The sequence below is a fragment of the Schistocerca nitens genome, chromosome 5 (assembly GCF_023898315.1).
Source record: "Schistocerca nitens isolate TAMUIC-IGC-003100 chromosome 5, iqSchNite1.1, whole genome shotgun sequence".
Lineage (NCBI taxonomy): Eukaryota > Metazoa > Arthropoda > Insecta > Orthoptera > Acrididae > Schistocerca > Schistocerca nitens.
Genome location: NC_064618.1, coordinates 560,697,707 through 560,710,006, shown reverse-complemented (window position 1 = coordinate 560,710,006; position 12,300 = coordinate 560,697,707).

Genomic DNA, 12,300 nt, shown 5'->3' with positions numbered 1-12,300 from the left:
GGGGGGGTGTTCGGTGATGATTTGGGCAGTCTTATCGTGACATTCCACAGATCGTCGTTACTCTGGGAAGTCACTTTACTGTCAAGGATTACGGAAAGTTTTTGACTGATCAGGTCCGTCCCATAGTACAATGATTGTTACTCGGTAGTGGCCCAAGACGAAAGGGCATCTATCCACACATTTCGCATCGGCCACGGCTGACTTTGTGAGAAGTAGGACAAATTGTCGCACCTCCCCTGGCCACTAAGGTCACCACAGTCCCCAGATCTTAACACTTTACCGTCCACACGTCTCGTAAAAATTTATTAGCTTAGCGGCGGCAGCGCTAATTCGTATTACTTGGCTTGTCGCCGGCCGCTTGTCGCCTTTCCGTTGATGAAAACCTTCAAACACGTGGAATTTTGCGGGCTTTAATTTTCCTGAAATCCTCTATTTTGTCGTATCGCTTCACAAAGTAGAATTTTCTTCTAAAGTATCTTCTCTGCAAATTCTAAACTGTCATAACAATCATCCATGCAGAGGTGTCAATAGTTCCATCACGGTTTTTGCTAAAGGTAGTCCATCGATGGAATATATCCTGAATGAGGTATCTCGTACTCGAATCACACAGTATCCGAATGAGTATGCCGTATTTCTTTAAACTTTTTGTAACAATAATCAATTACGAATTGCACTTTGACAAGCCGGTCGGCATTATCCGGTTTATTGTTGCTGTCGGAATAATGTAGAAATGATAATATTTGTCTGAATCGGTTGCGGGACAACGTTCTGAGAAATATCTGTGTGTCTGTCAACGGGTTCGTTGACCAAAATCATTGATCCATGCTTTTTTTACAATTCCCATAAGAATAGCAAGCCCAAAACATTTTCTAAGTTCGTGTTCCGTAACGTCGACAAATTTGCCATTTTTCAACCCAGTTCCTTCATTTTGCAATTTTGACTGTAGTACTTGTTGGTTTAGTTGCTAATATATTCAATTAGATTGTTCCCAATATATACCAATATAAAGTTCTACGATATCCTCGACGCTCTGTGTATCTTTGGGAACTTATTGTTACCTAAACAAAACACCAACAGAATGCAAAAGATGCTAAAGTGCTGTCGCCGGCCACTGCGCGATACTGTGCTCACGACAGCACTGTGGTGTTGCCGACCACTGAGCGATGCTATGCAGACGACACCACTGTGGTGTCGCCGGACGGCATAGTGTTAATATTACTGAGCTATGCAGTTCTACTTTGGAGAAAAGCGTGCGTGATCGCTATCAACCTCCATCATCATTACTTGAAATCCCCATTGCCAAAGTTTATGTAGAAAGAATGGCATAAGGCTTCCTTGAAAAACAAACAGAGTCCGTACATATCTATAGCGAGACGACTGGAAGCTGTTTTGAACATCAACTGATTTCCTACACTGTATTGGGCACCGTAATGCGAAATGTTTTTTGCGTTTCCGTACCTATTCCTAATATGTGTACGTCTTTCTTTGATTTACTCTCAACCCATATTGAGTACTTAATAGGCTATACACTTCATTCAACATACCTTGTAATTCTTCAACCCTTTCACAGAGAAAAGCAATGTCTCAGCAAATCTTATTATCGGTACCCTTCAATTTTTTCATTTTTGTCCGACATCTGAACCTTTCTTTCAAGTCCATCGTTGCTTCTGCGATGTACAGATTGAACAGCAGAGGAGAACATTTCTCTCTTGTTCTTCCATTTTTAATGGTGTATACGTACCTGTCTGAGCATTTCAAACATTTTACATTATTTTACGTGCTGCAGTGCTTTTTCTACAGCGATAAATCATATGAAAGTCTTGAAGTTATTGCTACTGTTATCAAGTGGAAGGTCAGAACAAGCTCCTCGTTGCCTTTACCGTTTCTAGAGACAAATTAATAGTCATCAGACTTATGCTCAGTTTTCTTTTCAGTTGTGAATGTTGTTATTCTCAGAAATTAGAATGCATGAGCTTTCAGGATAATTGTGTAGATGGTCTCGCATTTACATCTCATTGCCATGTTCGGGACTCTATGTACGAAATTCTTCCGAAAATCTGGTGGTCTCCTAGTTTATTTCTAAAGAATTTTGTCCGTCCGTTTTGCCTTGTTTGATATGTAATCTTCCGAAGTTCTGTAAAATTTCTAACTCTGGTACTATATATGCTTTCTAAATTGACGCCGATTTCCTCTTCTCTCAGCAGGCAGTTCCCTCCTCCCTCCTCCCCCCTCCCCCACCGTCTCCCCGTCATTCCTTCACACCTCCCGCCCACCCGGTGGCATGACAATACATTCTGCGTGTTCACAAATTTTTAGATTCAGATAAATTTGAGGGTGTGAAATAGATAGCGTCTGCTGTGTAACAGCTATGCTTATGAACAAGTATACAACTGCAGCCACTGCCAATAATAATAACAGTAATAATAATAATAATAATAATAATAATAATGAAGTCACCCGAGCAATTAATTCTACGCACAATTGGAAAGCCCCTGGAAATGATAAAATAGCAAATTTCTGGCTAAAGAAGTTCACCTCAACACATTCACATCTAACTAAATTATTTAACAGTTACATTGCAGACCCATACACATTCCCTGATACTCTTACACATGGAATAACCTATCTGAAACCTAAAGATCAAGCAGACACAGCAAACCCAGCTAAATATCGCCCCATAACATGCCTACCAACAATCTACAAAATATTAACTTCAGTCATTACACAGAAATTAATGACACATACAACACAGAACAAAATTATGAATGAAGAACAAAAAGGCTGTTGCAAAGGAGCACGAGGATGTAAAGAGCAACTGATAATAGATGCAGAGGTGACATATCAAGCTAAAACTAAACAAAGGTCACTACACTACGCATACATTGATTACCAAAAAGCTTTTGATAGTGTACCCCACTCATGGTTACTACAGATATTGGAAATATACAAAGTAGATCCTAAATTGATGCAGTTCCTAAACATAGTTATGAAAAACTGGAAAACCACACTTAATATCCAAACAAACTCTAATAATATCACATCACAGCCAATACAGATTAAGCGTGGAATATACCAAGGAGACTCATTAAGTCCTTTCTGGTTCTGCCTTGCTCTGAACCCACTATCCAACATGCTAAACAATACAAATTATGGATACAATATTACTGGAACATACCCACACAAAATCACACATTTGCTATACATGGATGATCTAAAACTACTGGCAGCAACCAATCAACAACTCAACCAATTACTAAAGATAACAGAAGGATTCAGCAATGATATAAGTATGGCTTTTGGAACAGACAAATGTAAGAAAAATAGCATAGTCAAGGGAAAACACACTAAACAAGAAGATTACATACTTGATAACAGCGACTGCATAGAAGCGATGGAAAAAACGGATGCCTATAAATATCTAGGATACAGGCAAAAAATAGGAATAGATAATACAAATATTAAAGAAGAACTAAAAGAAAAATATAGACAAAGACTAACAAAAATACTGAAAACAGAACTGACAGCAAGAAACAAGACAAAAGCTATAAATACTTATGCCATACCAATTTTTGCCTACTCATTTGGAGTAGTGAAATGGAGTGACACAGACCTAGAAGCACTCAATACACTTACACGATCACAATGCCACAAATATAGAATACATCACATACATTCAGCAACAGAAAGATTCACATTAAGCAGAAAGGAAGGAGGAAGGGGATTTATCGACATAAAAAACCTACATTATGGACAGGTAGACAATTTAAGAAAATTCTTTATAGAACGAGCAGAAACTAGCAAAATACACAAGGCAATCACTCATATAAATACATCGGCTACACCACTGCAATTTCATAACCACTTCTACAACCCTTTAGATCACATAACATCAACAGATACGAAGAAAGCAAATTGGAAAAAGAAAACACTTCATGGCAAGCACCCATATCATCTAACACAGCCACACATCGATCAAGACGCATCCAACACATGGCTAAGAAAAGGCAATATATACAGTGAGACAGAAGGATTCATGATTGCAATACAGGATCAAACAATAAACACCAGGTATTTCAGCAAGCATATTATTAAAGATCCCAATACCACAACAGATAAATGCAGACTTTGTAAACAACAAATAGAAACAGTAGATCACATCACAAGCGGATGTACAATACTAGCAAATACAGAATACCCCAGAAGACATGACAATGTCGCAAAAATAATACATCAACAGCTTGCCTTACAACATAAACTTATAAAACAACACGTTCCTACATACAAGTATGCACCACAAAATGTACTGGAGAATGATGAATACAAATTATACTGGAACAGAACCATTATAACAGATAAAACAACGCCACATAACAAACCTGACATCATACTCACCAATAAAAAGAAGAAATTAACACAACTAATCGAAATATCCATACCCAATACAACAAATATACAAAAGAAAACAGGAGAAAAAATTGAAAAATACATCCAACTGGCTGAGGAAGTCAAAGACATGTGGCATCAGGATAAAGTTGACATCATACCAATTATAGTATCAACTACAGGAGTCATACCACACAATATCCACCAGTACATCAATGCAATACAGCTACATCCAAACACATATATACAACTACAGAAATCCGTAATTATTGATACATGTTCAATTACCCGAAAGTTCCTAAATGCAATATAACACATACCGTACAGTTAATAGGAAGTGACGCTTGATCAAGGTCCGCGTCACTTTCCATTCTCAACCAGACTTAACGTCTGAGAAAGTAAAGAAATAATAATAATAATATGTATAACTGATCTGACAAAAGAAAGAATTTTTTGTGTAATGTTGTTGTTCTGCACGTAACTGAGTACAGTTTAGGGCAATTACGATATAATTCTAAGCTTTCACAACTCTCCGTTTCGCATTTTTGTGTAAGTAGGAGTTTTAGTGCTTCCCTATTTTATCGGACAAATGTACAAGATCCCTAACAGATTCACGAATTTACTTCCGGGCAGAAAATCTGACGTTCTTGCGCTGCACCCACACAAAACTTGTGCTGACTTTACACTTACTTGTTAAATGCTCCCTTGTAGTCACTCCTGTTTGATTTCGTCACTCTCTCAACCAAAGGATCTGTTTTCGGAGACCCTAGTTCCTTTGCGGCTAACTTTTCCCGGTAATTTAGTTTTCTGCGCCCAGAATGAGATTTTCGCTCTGCAACGGAGTGTGAGTTGATATGAAACTTCCTGGCACATTAAGCTTTGTGGCGGTGGCGACTCGAACTCGGGACCTTTGCCTTTCACAGGCAAGAGCTCTACTGACTGAGGTACCCAAGCAGGAGTCATGACCCGTCATCACACCTTTGCTTTTCTCTTAGCATTTAGAATAAATTCAACATAGATCATGTTTATGCTGCACACGAATACCGATATCCTCACAGTAAATAACCAACTCCAAACACAAACTGTCGGTTGTGGAAATGATTAAATTCGAGTAGTAATGTCTACCAATGTGATCACTTGACTAGAATACAAATGAGGTGCTGAGATCCATAAGGCCTAAAGACAGACTGACGTCGATGGCACATTTAAGTAAATACCAGAGAAATCAATGATACAGATTTTCGAGAATTTTCATGTAAACAATGTGAGCCTACAGCATAGATGAACCTGACTCACCATAAGATCAACAGATTTCAGAAGCACGAATAAATGCTACTGTCTCTCAGTCGACGGTGATGTACTTTAGGCCCTTATGATTTTCAGCGCCTCAATGTTGTTGTTGTGGTCTTCAGTCCTGAGACTGGTTTGATGCAGCTCTCGATGCTACTCTATCCTGTGCAAGCTTCTTCATCTCCCAGTACCTACTGCAACCAACATCCTTCTGAATCTGCTTAGTGTATTCATCTCTTGGTCTCCCTCTACGATTTTTACCCTCCACGCTGCCCTCCAATACTAAATTGGTGATCCCTTGATGCCTCAGAACAAGTCCTACCAACCGATCCCGTCTTCTGGTCAAGTTGTGCCACAAACTTCTCTTCTCCCCAATCCTATTCAGTACTTCCTCATTAGTTATGTGATCTACCCATCTAATCTTCAGCATTCTTCTGTAGCACCACATTTCGAAAGCTTCTATTCTCTTCTTGCCCAAACTATTTATCGTCCATGTTTCACTTCCATACATGGCTACACTCCATACAAATACTTTCAGAAATGACTTCCTGACACTTAAATCTATACTCGATGTTAACAAATTTCTCTTCTTGAGAAACGCATTCCTTGCCATTGCCAGTCTACAATGGATCACTTAATATAGTATTACTCATTCAGAAACCTACAAAATAGGGTTGCTGTCACTACAACTTTAACATATATTGACTTCCGATATAATTTTACTATATAGTGAATGAATTTGCATATCTCAGGATTGTGGTATCATCTAGCTGGATCTATGCCGAGCGAAGGAGAATAAAAATCTGCTGTGGTGTCCTACCACCTGGTGGCACCGAAGTAAACATCTAGTTGAGCGGCAAGGACTAACTGTGCACTTCGTGAACCGTGCACTTTGTTTATTAAATCCTTTGTATTTGGCCCGTAAGGCAATTACGTCAAGCGAGTTATGCATGCACAATGGTCCTCAAAATGTGCACAACTGAAGGTGCGACCCTGATGCCAAGTTACAAAGAGCTTACAGGAGTAGTATTGAGCTAGATCAAGTGCTGTATCTTTCAGATAGCTGCACCTATGTTACATTTCACTGCATCCACAGAAAAATAACCAATAAATCAGCAAGGTGTTGAAAGTTAGGGTGTTCACATGGTCTTGTGCTCTTACACAGCAGCCGCCACTGTTTCTCCCCCTCGTAGAGACCCTAAATGTATTCACCTATCCGCTGTCTCTAAGAATGATATTTCAGTTACACAGCTAATGTTGCAGTATCTGCTTTTGATGTTTCCCAAAATTAATGTACAGTATATATGTGCCGTATTTGTTCTTCTGATGATCATTTTCAATTAGAATTTTCGCATTTCACTACAGTCATTTTACTTCAGCTTCTATGAATTTATATTTGATTGCATTTATAAGTGCCCTTTAGTGCTCTATGCATTTCGTTTCTTGAGAATTTCTGTATTTCCTTATTTCATTGATAACCTGAAATGTACTGTCTGTCCAAAAGTTTATAGGCATTTAATTACTAGCCTATAACCGACATCAGCGCAATATCTACGGTGGTTTCTTGAACTAACAACTGCAAAGAACCGATGTGCATTCGACCACTCACTTAAGAGCAGGCAGTGTTAAGGAGTGGACGTGCGTCCATAGTGTGACAACGTTGTTGTATTAGAAATTGTTGTGGTGCAACATCTTTAAATTAAGTATTCAAGACAATCTTCCGAATATTACGAAGAACAAAACAGTCTGTGCTATGTTAGTCCTGCACGCATTCGCTCCGAAACAAAAATAACAATGCGTGGACGACTACTGCGACTTGACTGAAATGCAAAATGCGGAAAATTCAATTCTTGAAAAAAATCAACACGGTTGACAAGACTCGGTGTTATCGATAAGCACATACCACAAAAGAATAAGTACAGAAATTTATATGAGGACTCATTGCTTTGACCGCATAACCGACATTCAAGGCAATGTGACACAAGTTGAACAACATCCCAAATAAGGATTTTCCTGACAGTCTCATGTGGTTGTATGGATGTTCTGTGCACTGTTCTTAAATGGGAGGGTAATATGAAAAACACCTGAAGCAATGAAACCAGCAACTTCACTCTATTCTATTAACCGACAGGAAGAAGATGCTGTGATATGCAAATGATTAGCTTATCAGAACATTCACACCTATAACGTGCTGACAAGAGAAAAGTCTCCAACCGATTTCTCATACACAAACAGCAGTTGACCGGCGTTGCCTGGTGAAACGTTGTTGTGATTCCTCGTGTAAGGAGGAGAAATGCGTACCATCGCGTTTCCTACTTTGATAAAGGTCGGCTTCAAATGGCTCTGAGCACTATGGGACTTAACATCTATGGCCATCAGTCCACTAGAACTTAGAACTACTTAAACCTAACTAACCTAAGGACAGCACACAACACCCAGTCATCACGAGACAGAGAAAATCCCTGACCCCGGATAAAGGTCGGATTGTAGCCTTTCGCGATTGCAGTTTATCGTATCGCGAAATTGCTGCTCGCGTCGGTCGACATCCAATGACTGTTAGCAGAATATGGAATCGATGGGTTCACGAGTTTAACACGGGACGGCCTCGCATCACTAGCAGTCGAGATGACAGGCATCTTATCCGGATGGCTGTAACGGATCGTGCAGCCACGTCTCGATCCCTGAGTCAACAGATGGGGACGTTTGCATAACAACAACCATCTGCACGAACAGTTAGACGACGTTTTCAGCAGTATGGACTATCAGCTCGGAGACCATGGCTGCGGTTACCCTTGACGCTGCATTACAGAGAGGAGCGCCTGCGATGGTATACTCAACGACGAACCTGGGTGCACGAATGGCAAAACGTCATTTTTTCGGATGAATCCAGGTTCTGTTTACAGCATTATGATGGTCGCATCCGTGTTTGGCGACATCGCGGTGAACGCACATTGGAAGTGTGTATTCGTCATCGCTATACTGGCGTATCACCCGGTGTGATGGTATGGGGTGCCATTGGTTACACGTCTCGGTCATCTCTTGTTCGGATTGACGGCACTTTGAACAGTGGACGTTACATTTCAGATGTGTTACGAGCCGTGGCTCTACCCTTCATTCGATCTCAGCGAAACTCTACATTTCAGCAGGATAATGCACGGCCGCGTGTTGCAGGTCCTGTACGGGCCTTTCTGGGTGCAGAAAATGTTCGACTGCTGCCCTGGCCAGCACATTCTCCATCTCTCTCACCAATTGAAAACGTCTGGTCAATGGTGGCCGAGCTACTGGCTCGTCACAATACGCCAGTCACTACTCTTGATGAACTGTGGTATCGTGTTGAAGCGGCATGGGCAACTGTAACTGTACACGCCATCCCAGCTCTGTTTGACTCAATGCCTAGGCGTATCAAGGCCGTTATTACGGCCAGAGGTGGTTGTTCTAGGTACTGATTTCTCAGGATCTATGCACCCAAATTGCGTGAAAATGTAATCACATGTCAGTTCTAGTGAAATATATTTGTCCAATGGGTACCTGTTTATCATCTGCATTTCTTCTCGGTGTATCAATTTTAAATGACAGTAGTGTATATTTTTCGGTCCAACTTCTGTAAATATCGTTTTTAGATATGTCCGTAATTAATCCACTGAATCAACTACTGTGGTAGTCAGCGAAAAGCCCGAGGTCTCCGGGTGCAGTTCGCACGCTGGCGCGCGTCGGCGGCCGAAGAGCGGTTGCGTCGCTGTCTGCAGCCAGAGACGCTCAGGCGTGCGCCATGGTTGACGCAGCGAGGGTGTACGCTCTTCATTCGCGTAGCAGCCAGCTCGTGTATTTTTTTGGGTGTCTTCTGCTTAATTAGACCCAGTGCTGGTTCTCAAGCCAAGCTGAGAATACAGCCGCAGGCCGGGTTGATGAGGTTGCCCCAGTACGATGGCCTCTCTAACGTCGCTGCCCCAGAATTTCGACGTATATGTTAAAAACCTAATGCGTTGGTATTTCCTCGCTTGAGTTTGAGATAAACAGTAATTTGTGACAGAAACTTGTTCGTATATGTTACTGAAGTGTGCCGTTGGGGATCTCTGGATCTGCATTCGAGGTGGCGCGTACCTTGTGTACTAGCGTTATCAACTCCACACTCCTCTGCGCAGCTGTCTGTGTGTTGATGTAGATCAGTGAGTGTTTCCTTCCGTTGTACAGTGTGGTCCACTGAACCGGCCATTAGCATGTCTGCTGACCTTGACGTCCAAGAAATGTAGTCTTCCCACTACCTCGATCTCCATCGTGAACTGACGTTGCGGTGTAGAGAGTTTAGATGTGCGACAATGTCATGATGGTTTCCTCATCCTTGGAACCAAATGACGAACGTATCGTCGGGAAAAAAAACAATTGTGGTATTATTTATCACAATTTCTACAGCCTTATAGTCCCTCAAGCGCTTATGAAAATGAACTGTGGGAACCATCAACTTTACATTTTGTCCAACGAAATCATTATTAACAGTCTCGTGTGTCCTCAAAACGTGATACACTAAAAAGGAACACGAATTCCAATAAAATCAGTTAAATATGGGAAAAATTTCCTTCGTAATATTGCTCTGAATAACACTTGCACATTGGACTTACTGTAGAGTCTGATTTATTTATCAAGTGAGTTACATGTTAGGGACGACAATAATTACAGACTTCTTATTTCTCAATTAGGAGATATTTACTTAGTGTCTTGGTATCTGCGAATTAACTTGTGTTTGATTAAAAGGTTTGATTTAACACAAAACTATTAAGAGCAGTTCATAGAACTATATTTATCATGTCTACATCTACATTTATACTCCGCAAGCCACCCAACGGTGTGTGGCGGAGGGCACTTTACGTGCCACTGTCATTACCTCCCTTTCCTGTTCCAGTCGCGTATGGTTCGCGGGAAGAACGACTGTCTGAAAGCCTCCGTGCGCGCTCTAATCTCTCTAATTTTACATTCGTGATCTCCTCGGGAGGTATAAGTAGGGGGAAGCAATATATTCGATACCTCATCCAGAAACGCACCCTCACGAAACCTGTCGAGCAAGCTACACCGCGATGCAGAGCGCCTCTCTTGCAGAGTCTGCCACTTGAGTTTATTAAACATCTCCGTAACGCTATCACGGTTACCAAATAACCCTGTGACGAAACGCGCCGCTCTTCTTTGGATCTTCTCTATCTCCTCCGTCAACCCGATCTGGTACGGATCCCACACTGATGAGCAATACTCAAGTATAGGTCGAACGAGTGTTTTGTAAGCCACCTCCTTTGTTGATGGACTACATTTTCTAAGCACGCTCCCAATGAATCTCAACCTGGTACCCGCCTTACCAACAATTAATTTTATATGATCATTCCACTTCAAATCGTTCCGCACGCATACTCCCAGATATTTTACAGAAGTAACTGCTACCAGTGTTTGTTCCGCTATCATATAATCATACAATAAAGGATCCTTCTTTCTATGTATTCGCAATACATTACATTTGTCTATGTTAAGGGACAGTTGCCACTCCCTGCACCAAGTGCCTATCCGCTGCAGATCTTCCTGCATTTCGCTACAATTTTCTAATGCTGCAACTTCTCTGTATACTACAGCATCATCCGCGAAAAGCCGCATGGAAGTTCCGACACTATCTACTAGGTCATTTATATATATTGTGAAAAGCAATGGTCCCATAACACTCCCCTGTGGCACGCCAAAGGTTACTTTAACGTCTGTAGACGTCTCTCCATTGACAACAACATGCTGTGTTCTGTTTGCTAAAAACTCTTCAATCCAGCCACACAGCTGGTCTGATATTCCGTAGGCTCTTACTTTGTTTATCAGGCGACAGTGCGGAACTGTATCGAGCGCCTTCCGGAAGTCAAGAAAAATAGCATCTACCTGGGAGCCTGTATCTAATATTTTCTGGGTCTCATGAACAAATAACGCGAGTTGGGTCTCACACGATCGCTGTTTCCGGAATCCATGTTGATTCCTACATAGTAGATTCTGGGTTTCCAAAAACGACATGATACTCGAGCAAAAAACATGTTCTAAAATTCTACAACAGATCGACGTCAGAGATATAGGTCTATAGTTTTGCGCATCTGCTCGACGACCCTTCTTGAAGACTGGGACTACCTGTGCTCTTTTCCAATCATTTGGAACCCTCCGTTCCTCTAGAGACTTGCGGTACACGGCTGGTAGAAGGGGGGCAAGTTCTTTCGCGTACTCTGTGTAGAATCGAATTGGTATCCCGTCAGGTCCAGTGGACTTTCCTCTGTTCAGTGATTCCAGTTGCTTTACTATTCCTTGGACACTTATTTCGATGTCAGCCATTTTTTCGTTTGTGCGAGGATTTAGAGAAGGAACTGCAGTGAGCTCTGTGAAACAGCTTTGGAAAAAGGTGTTTAGTATTTCAGCTTTACGCGTGTCATCCTCTGTTTCAATGCCATCATCATCCCACAGTGTCTGAATATGCTGTTTCGAGCCACTTACTGATTTAACGGTAGACCAGAACTTCCTAGGATTTTCTGTCAAGTCGGTACATAGAATTTTACTTTCGAATTCACTGAACGCTTCTTGCATAGCCCTCCTTACGCTAACTTTGACATCGTTTAGCTTCTGTTT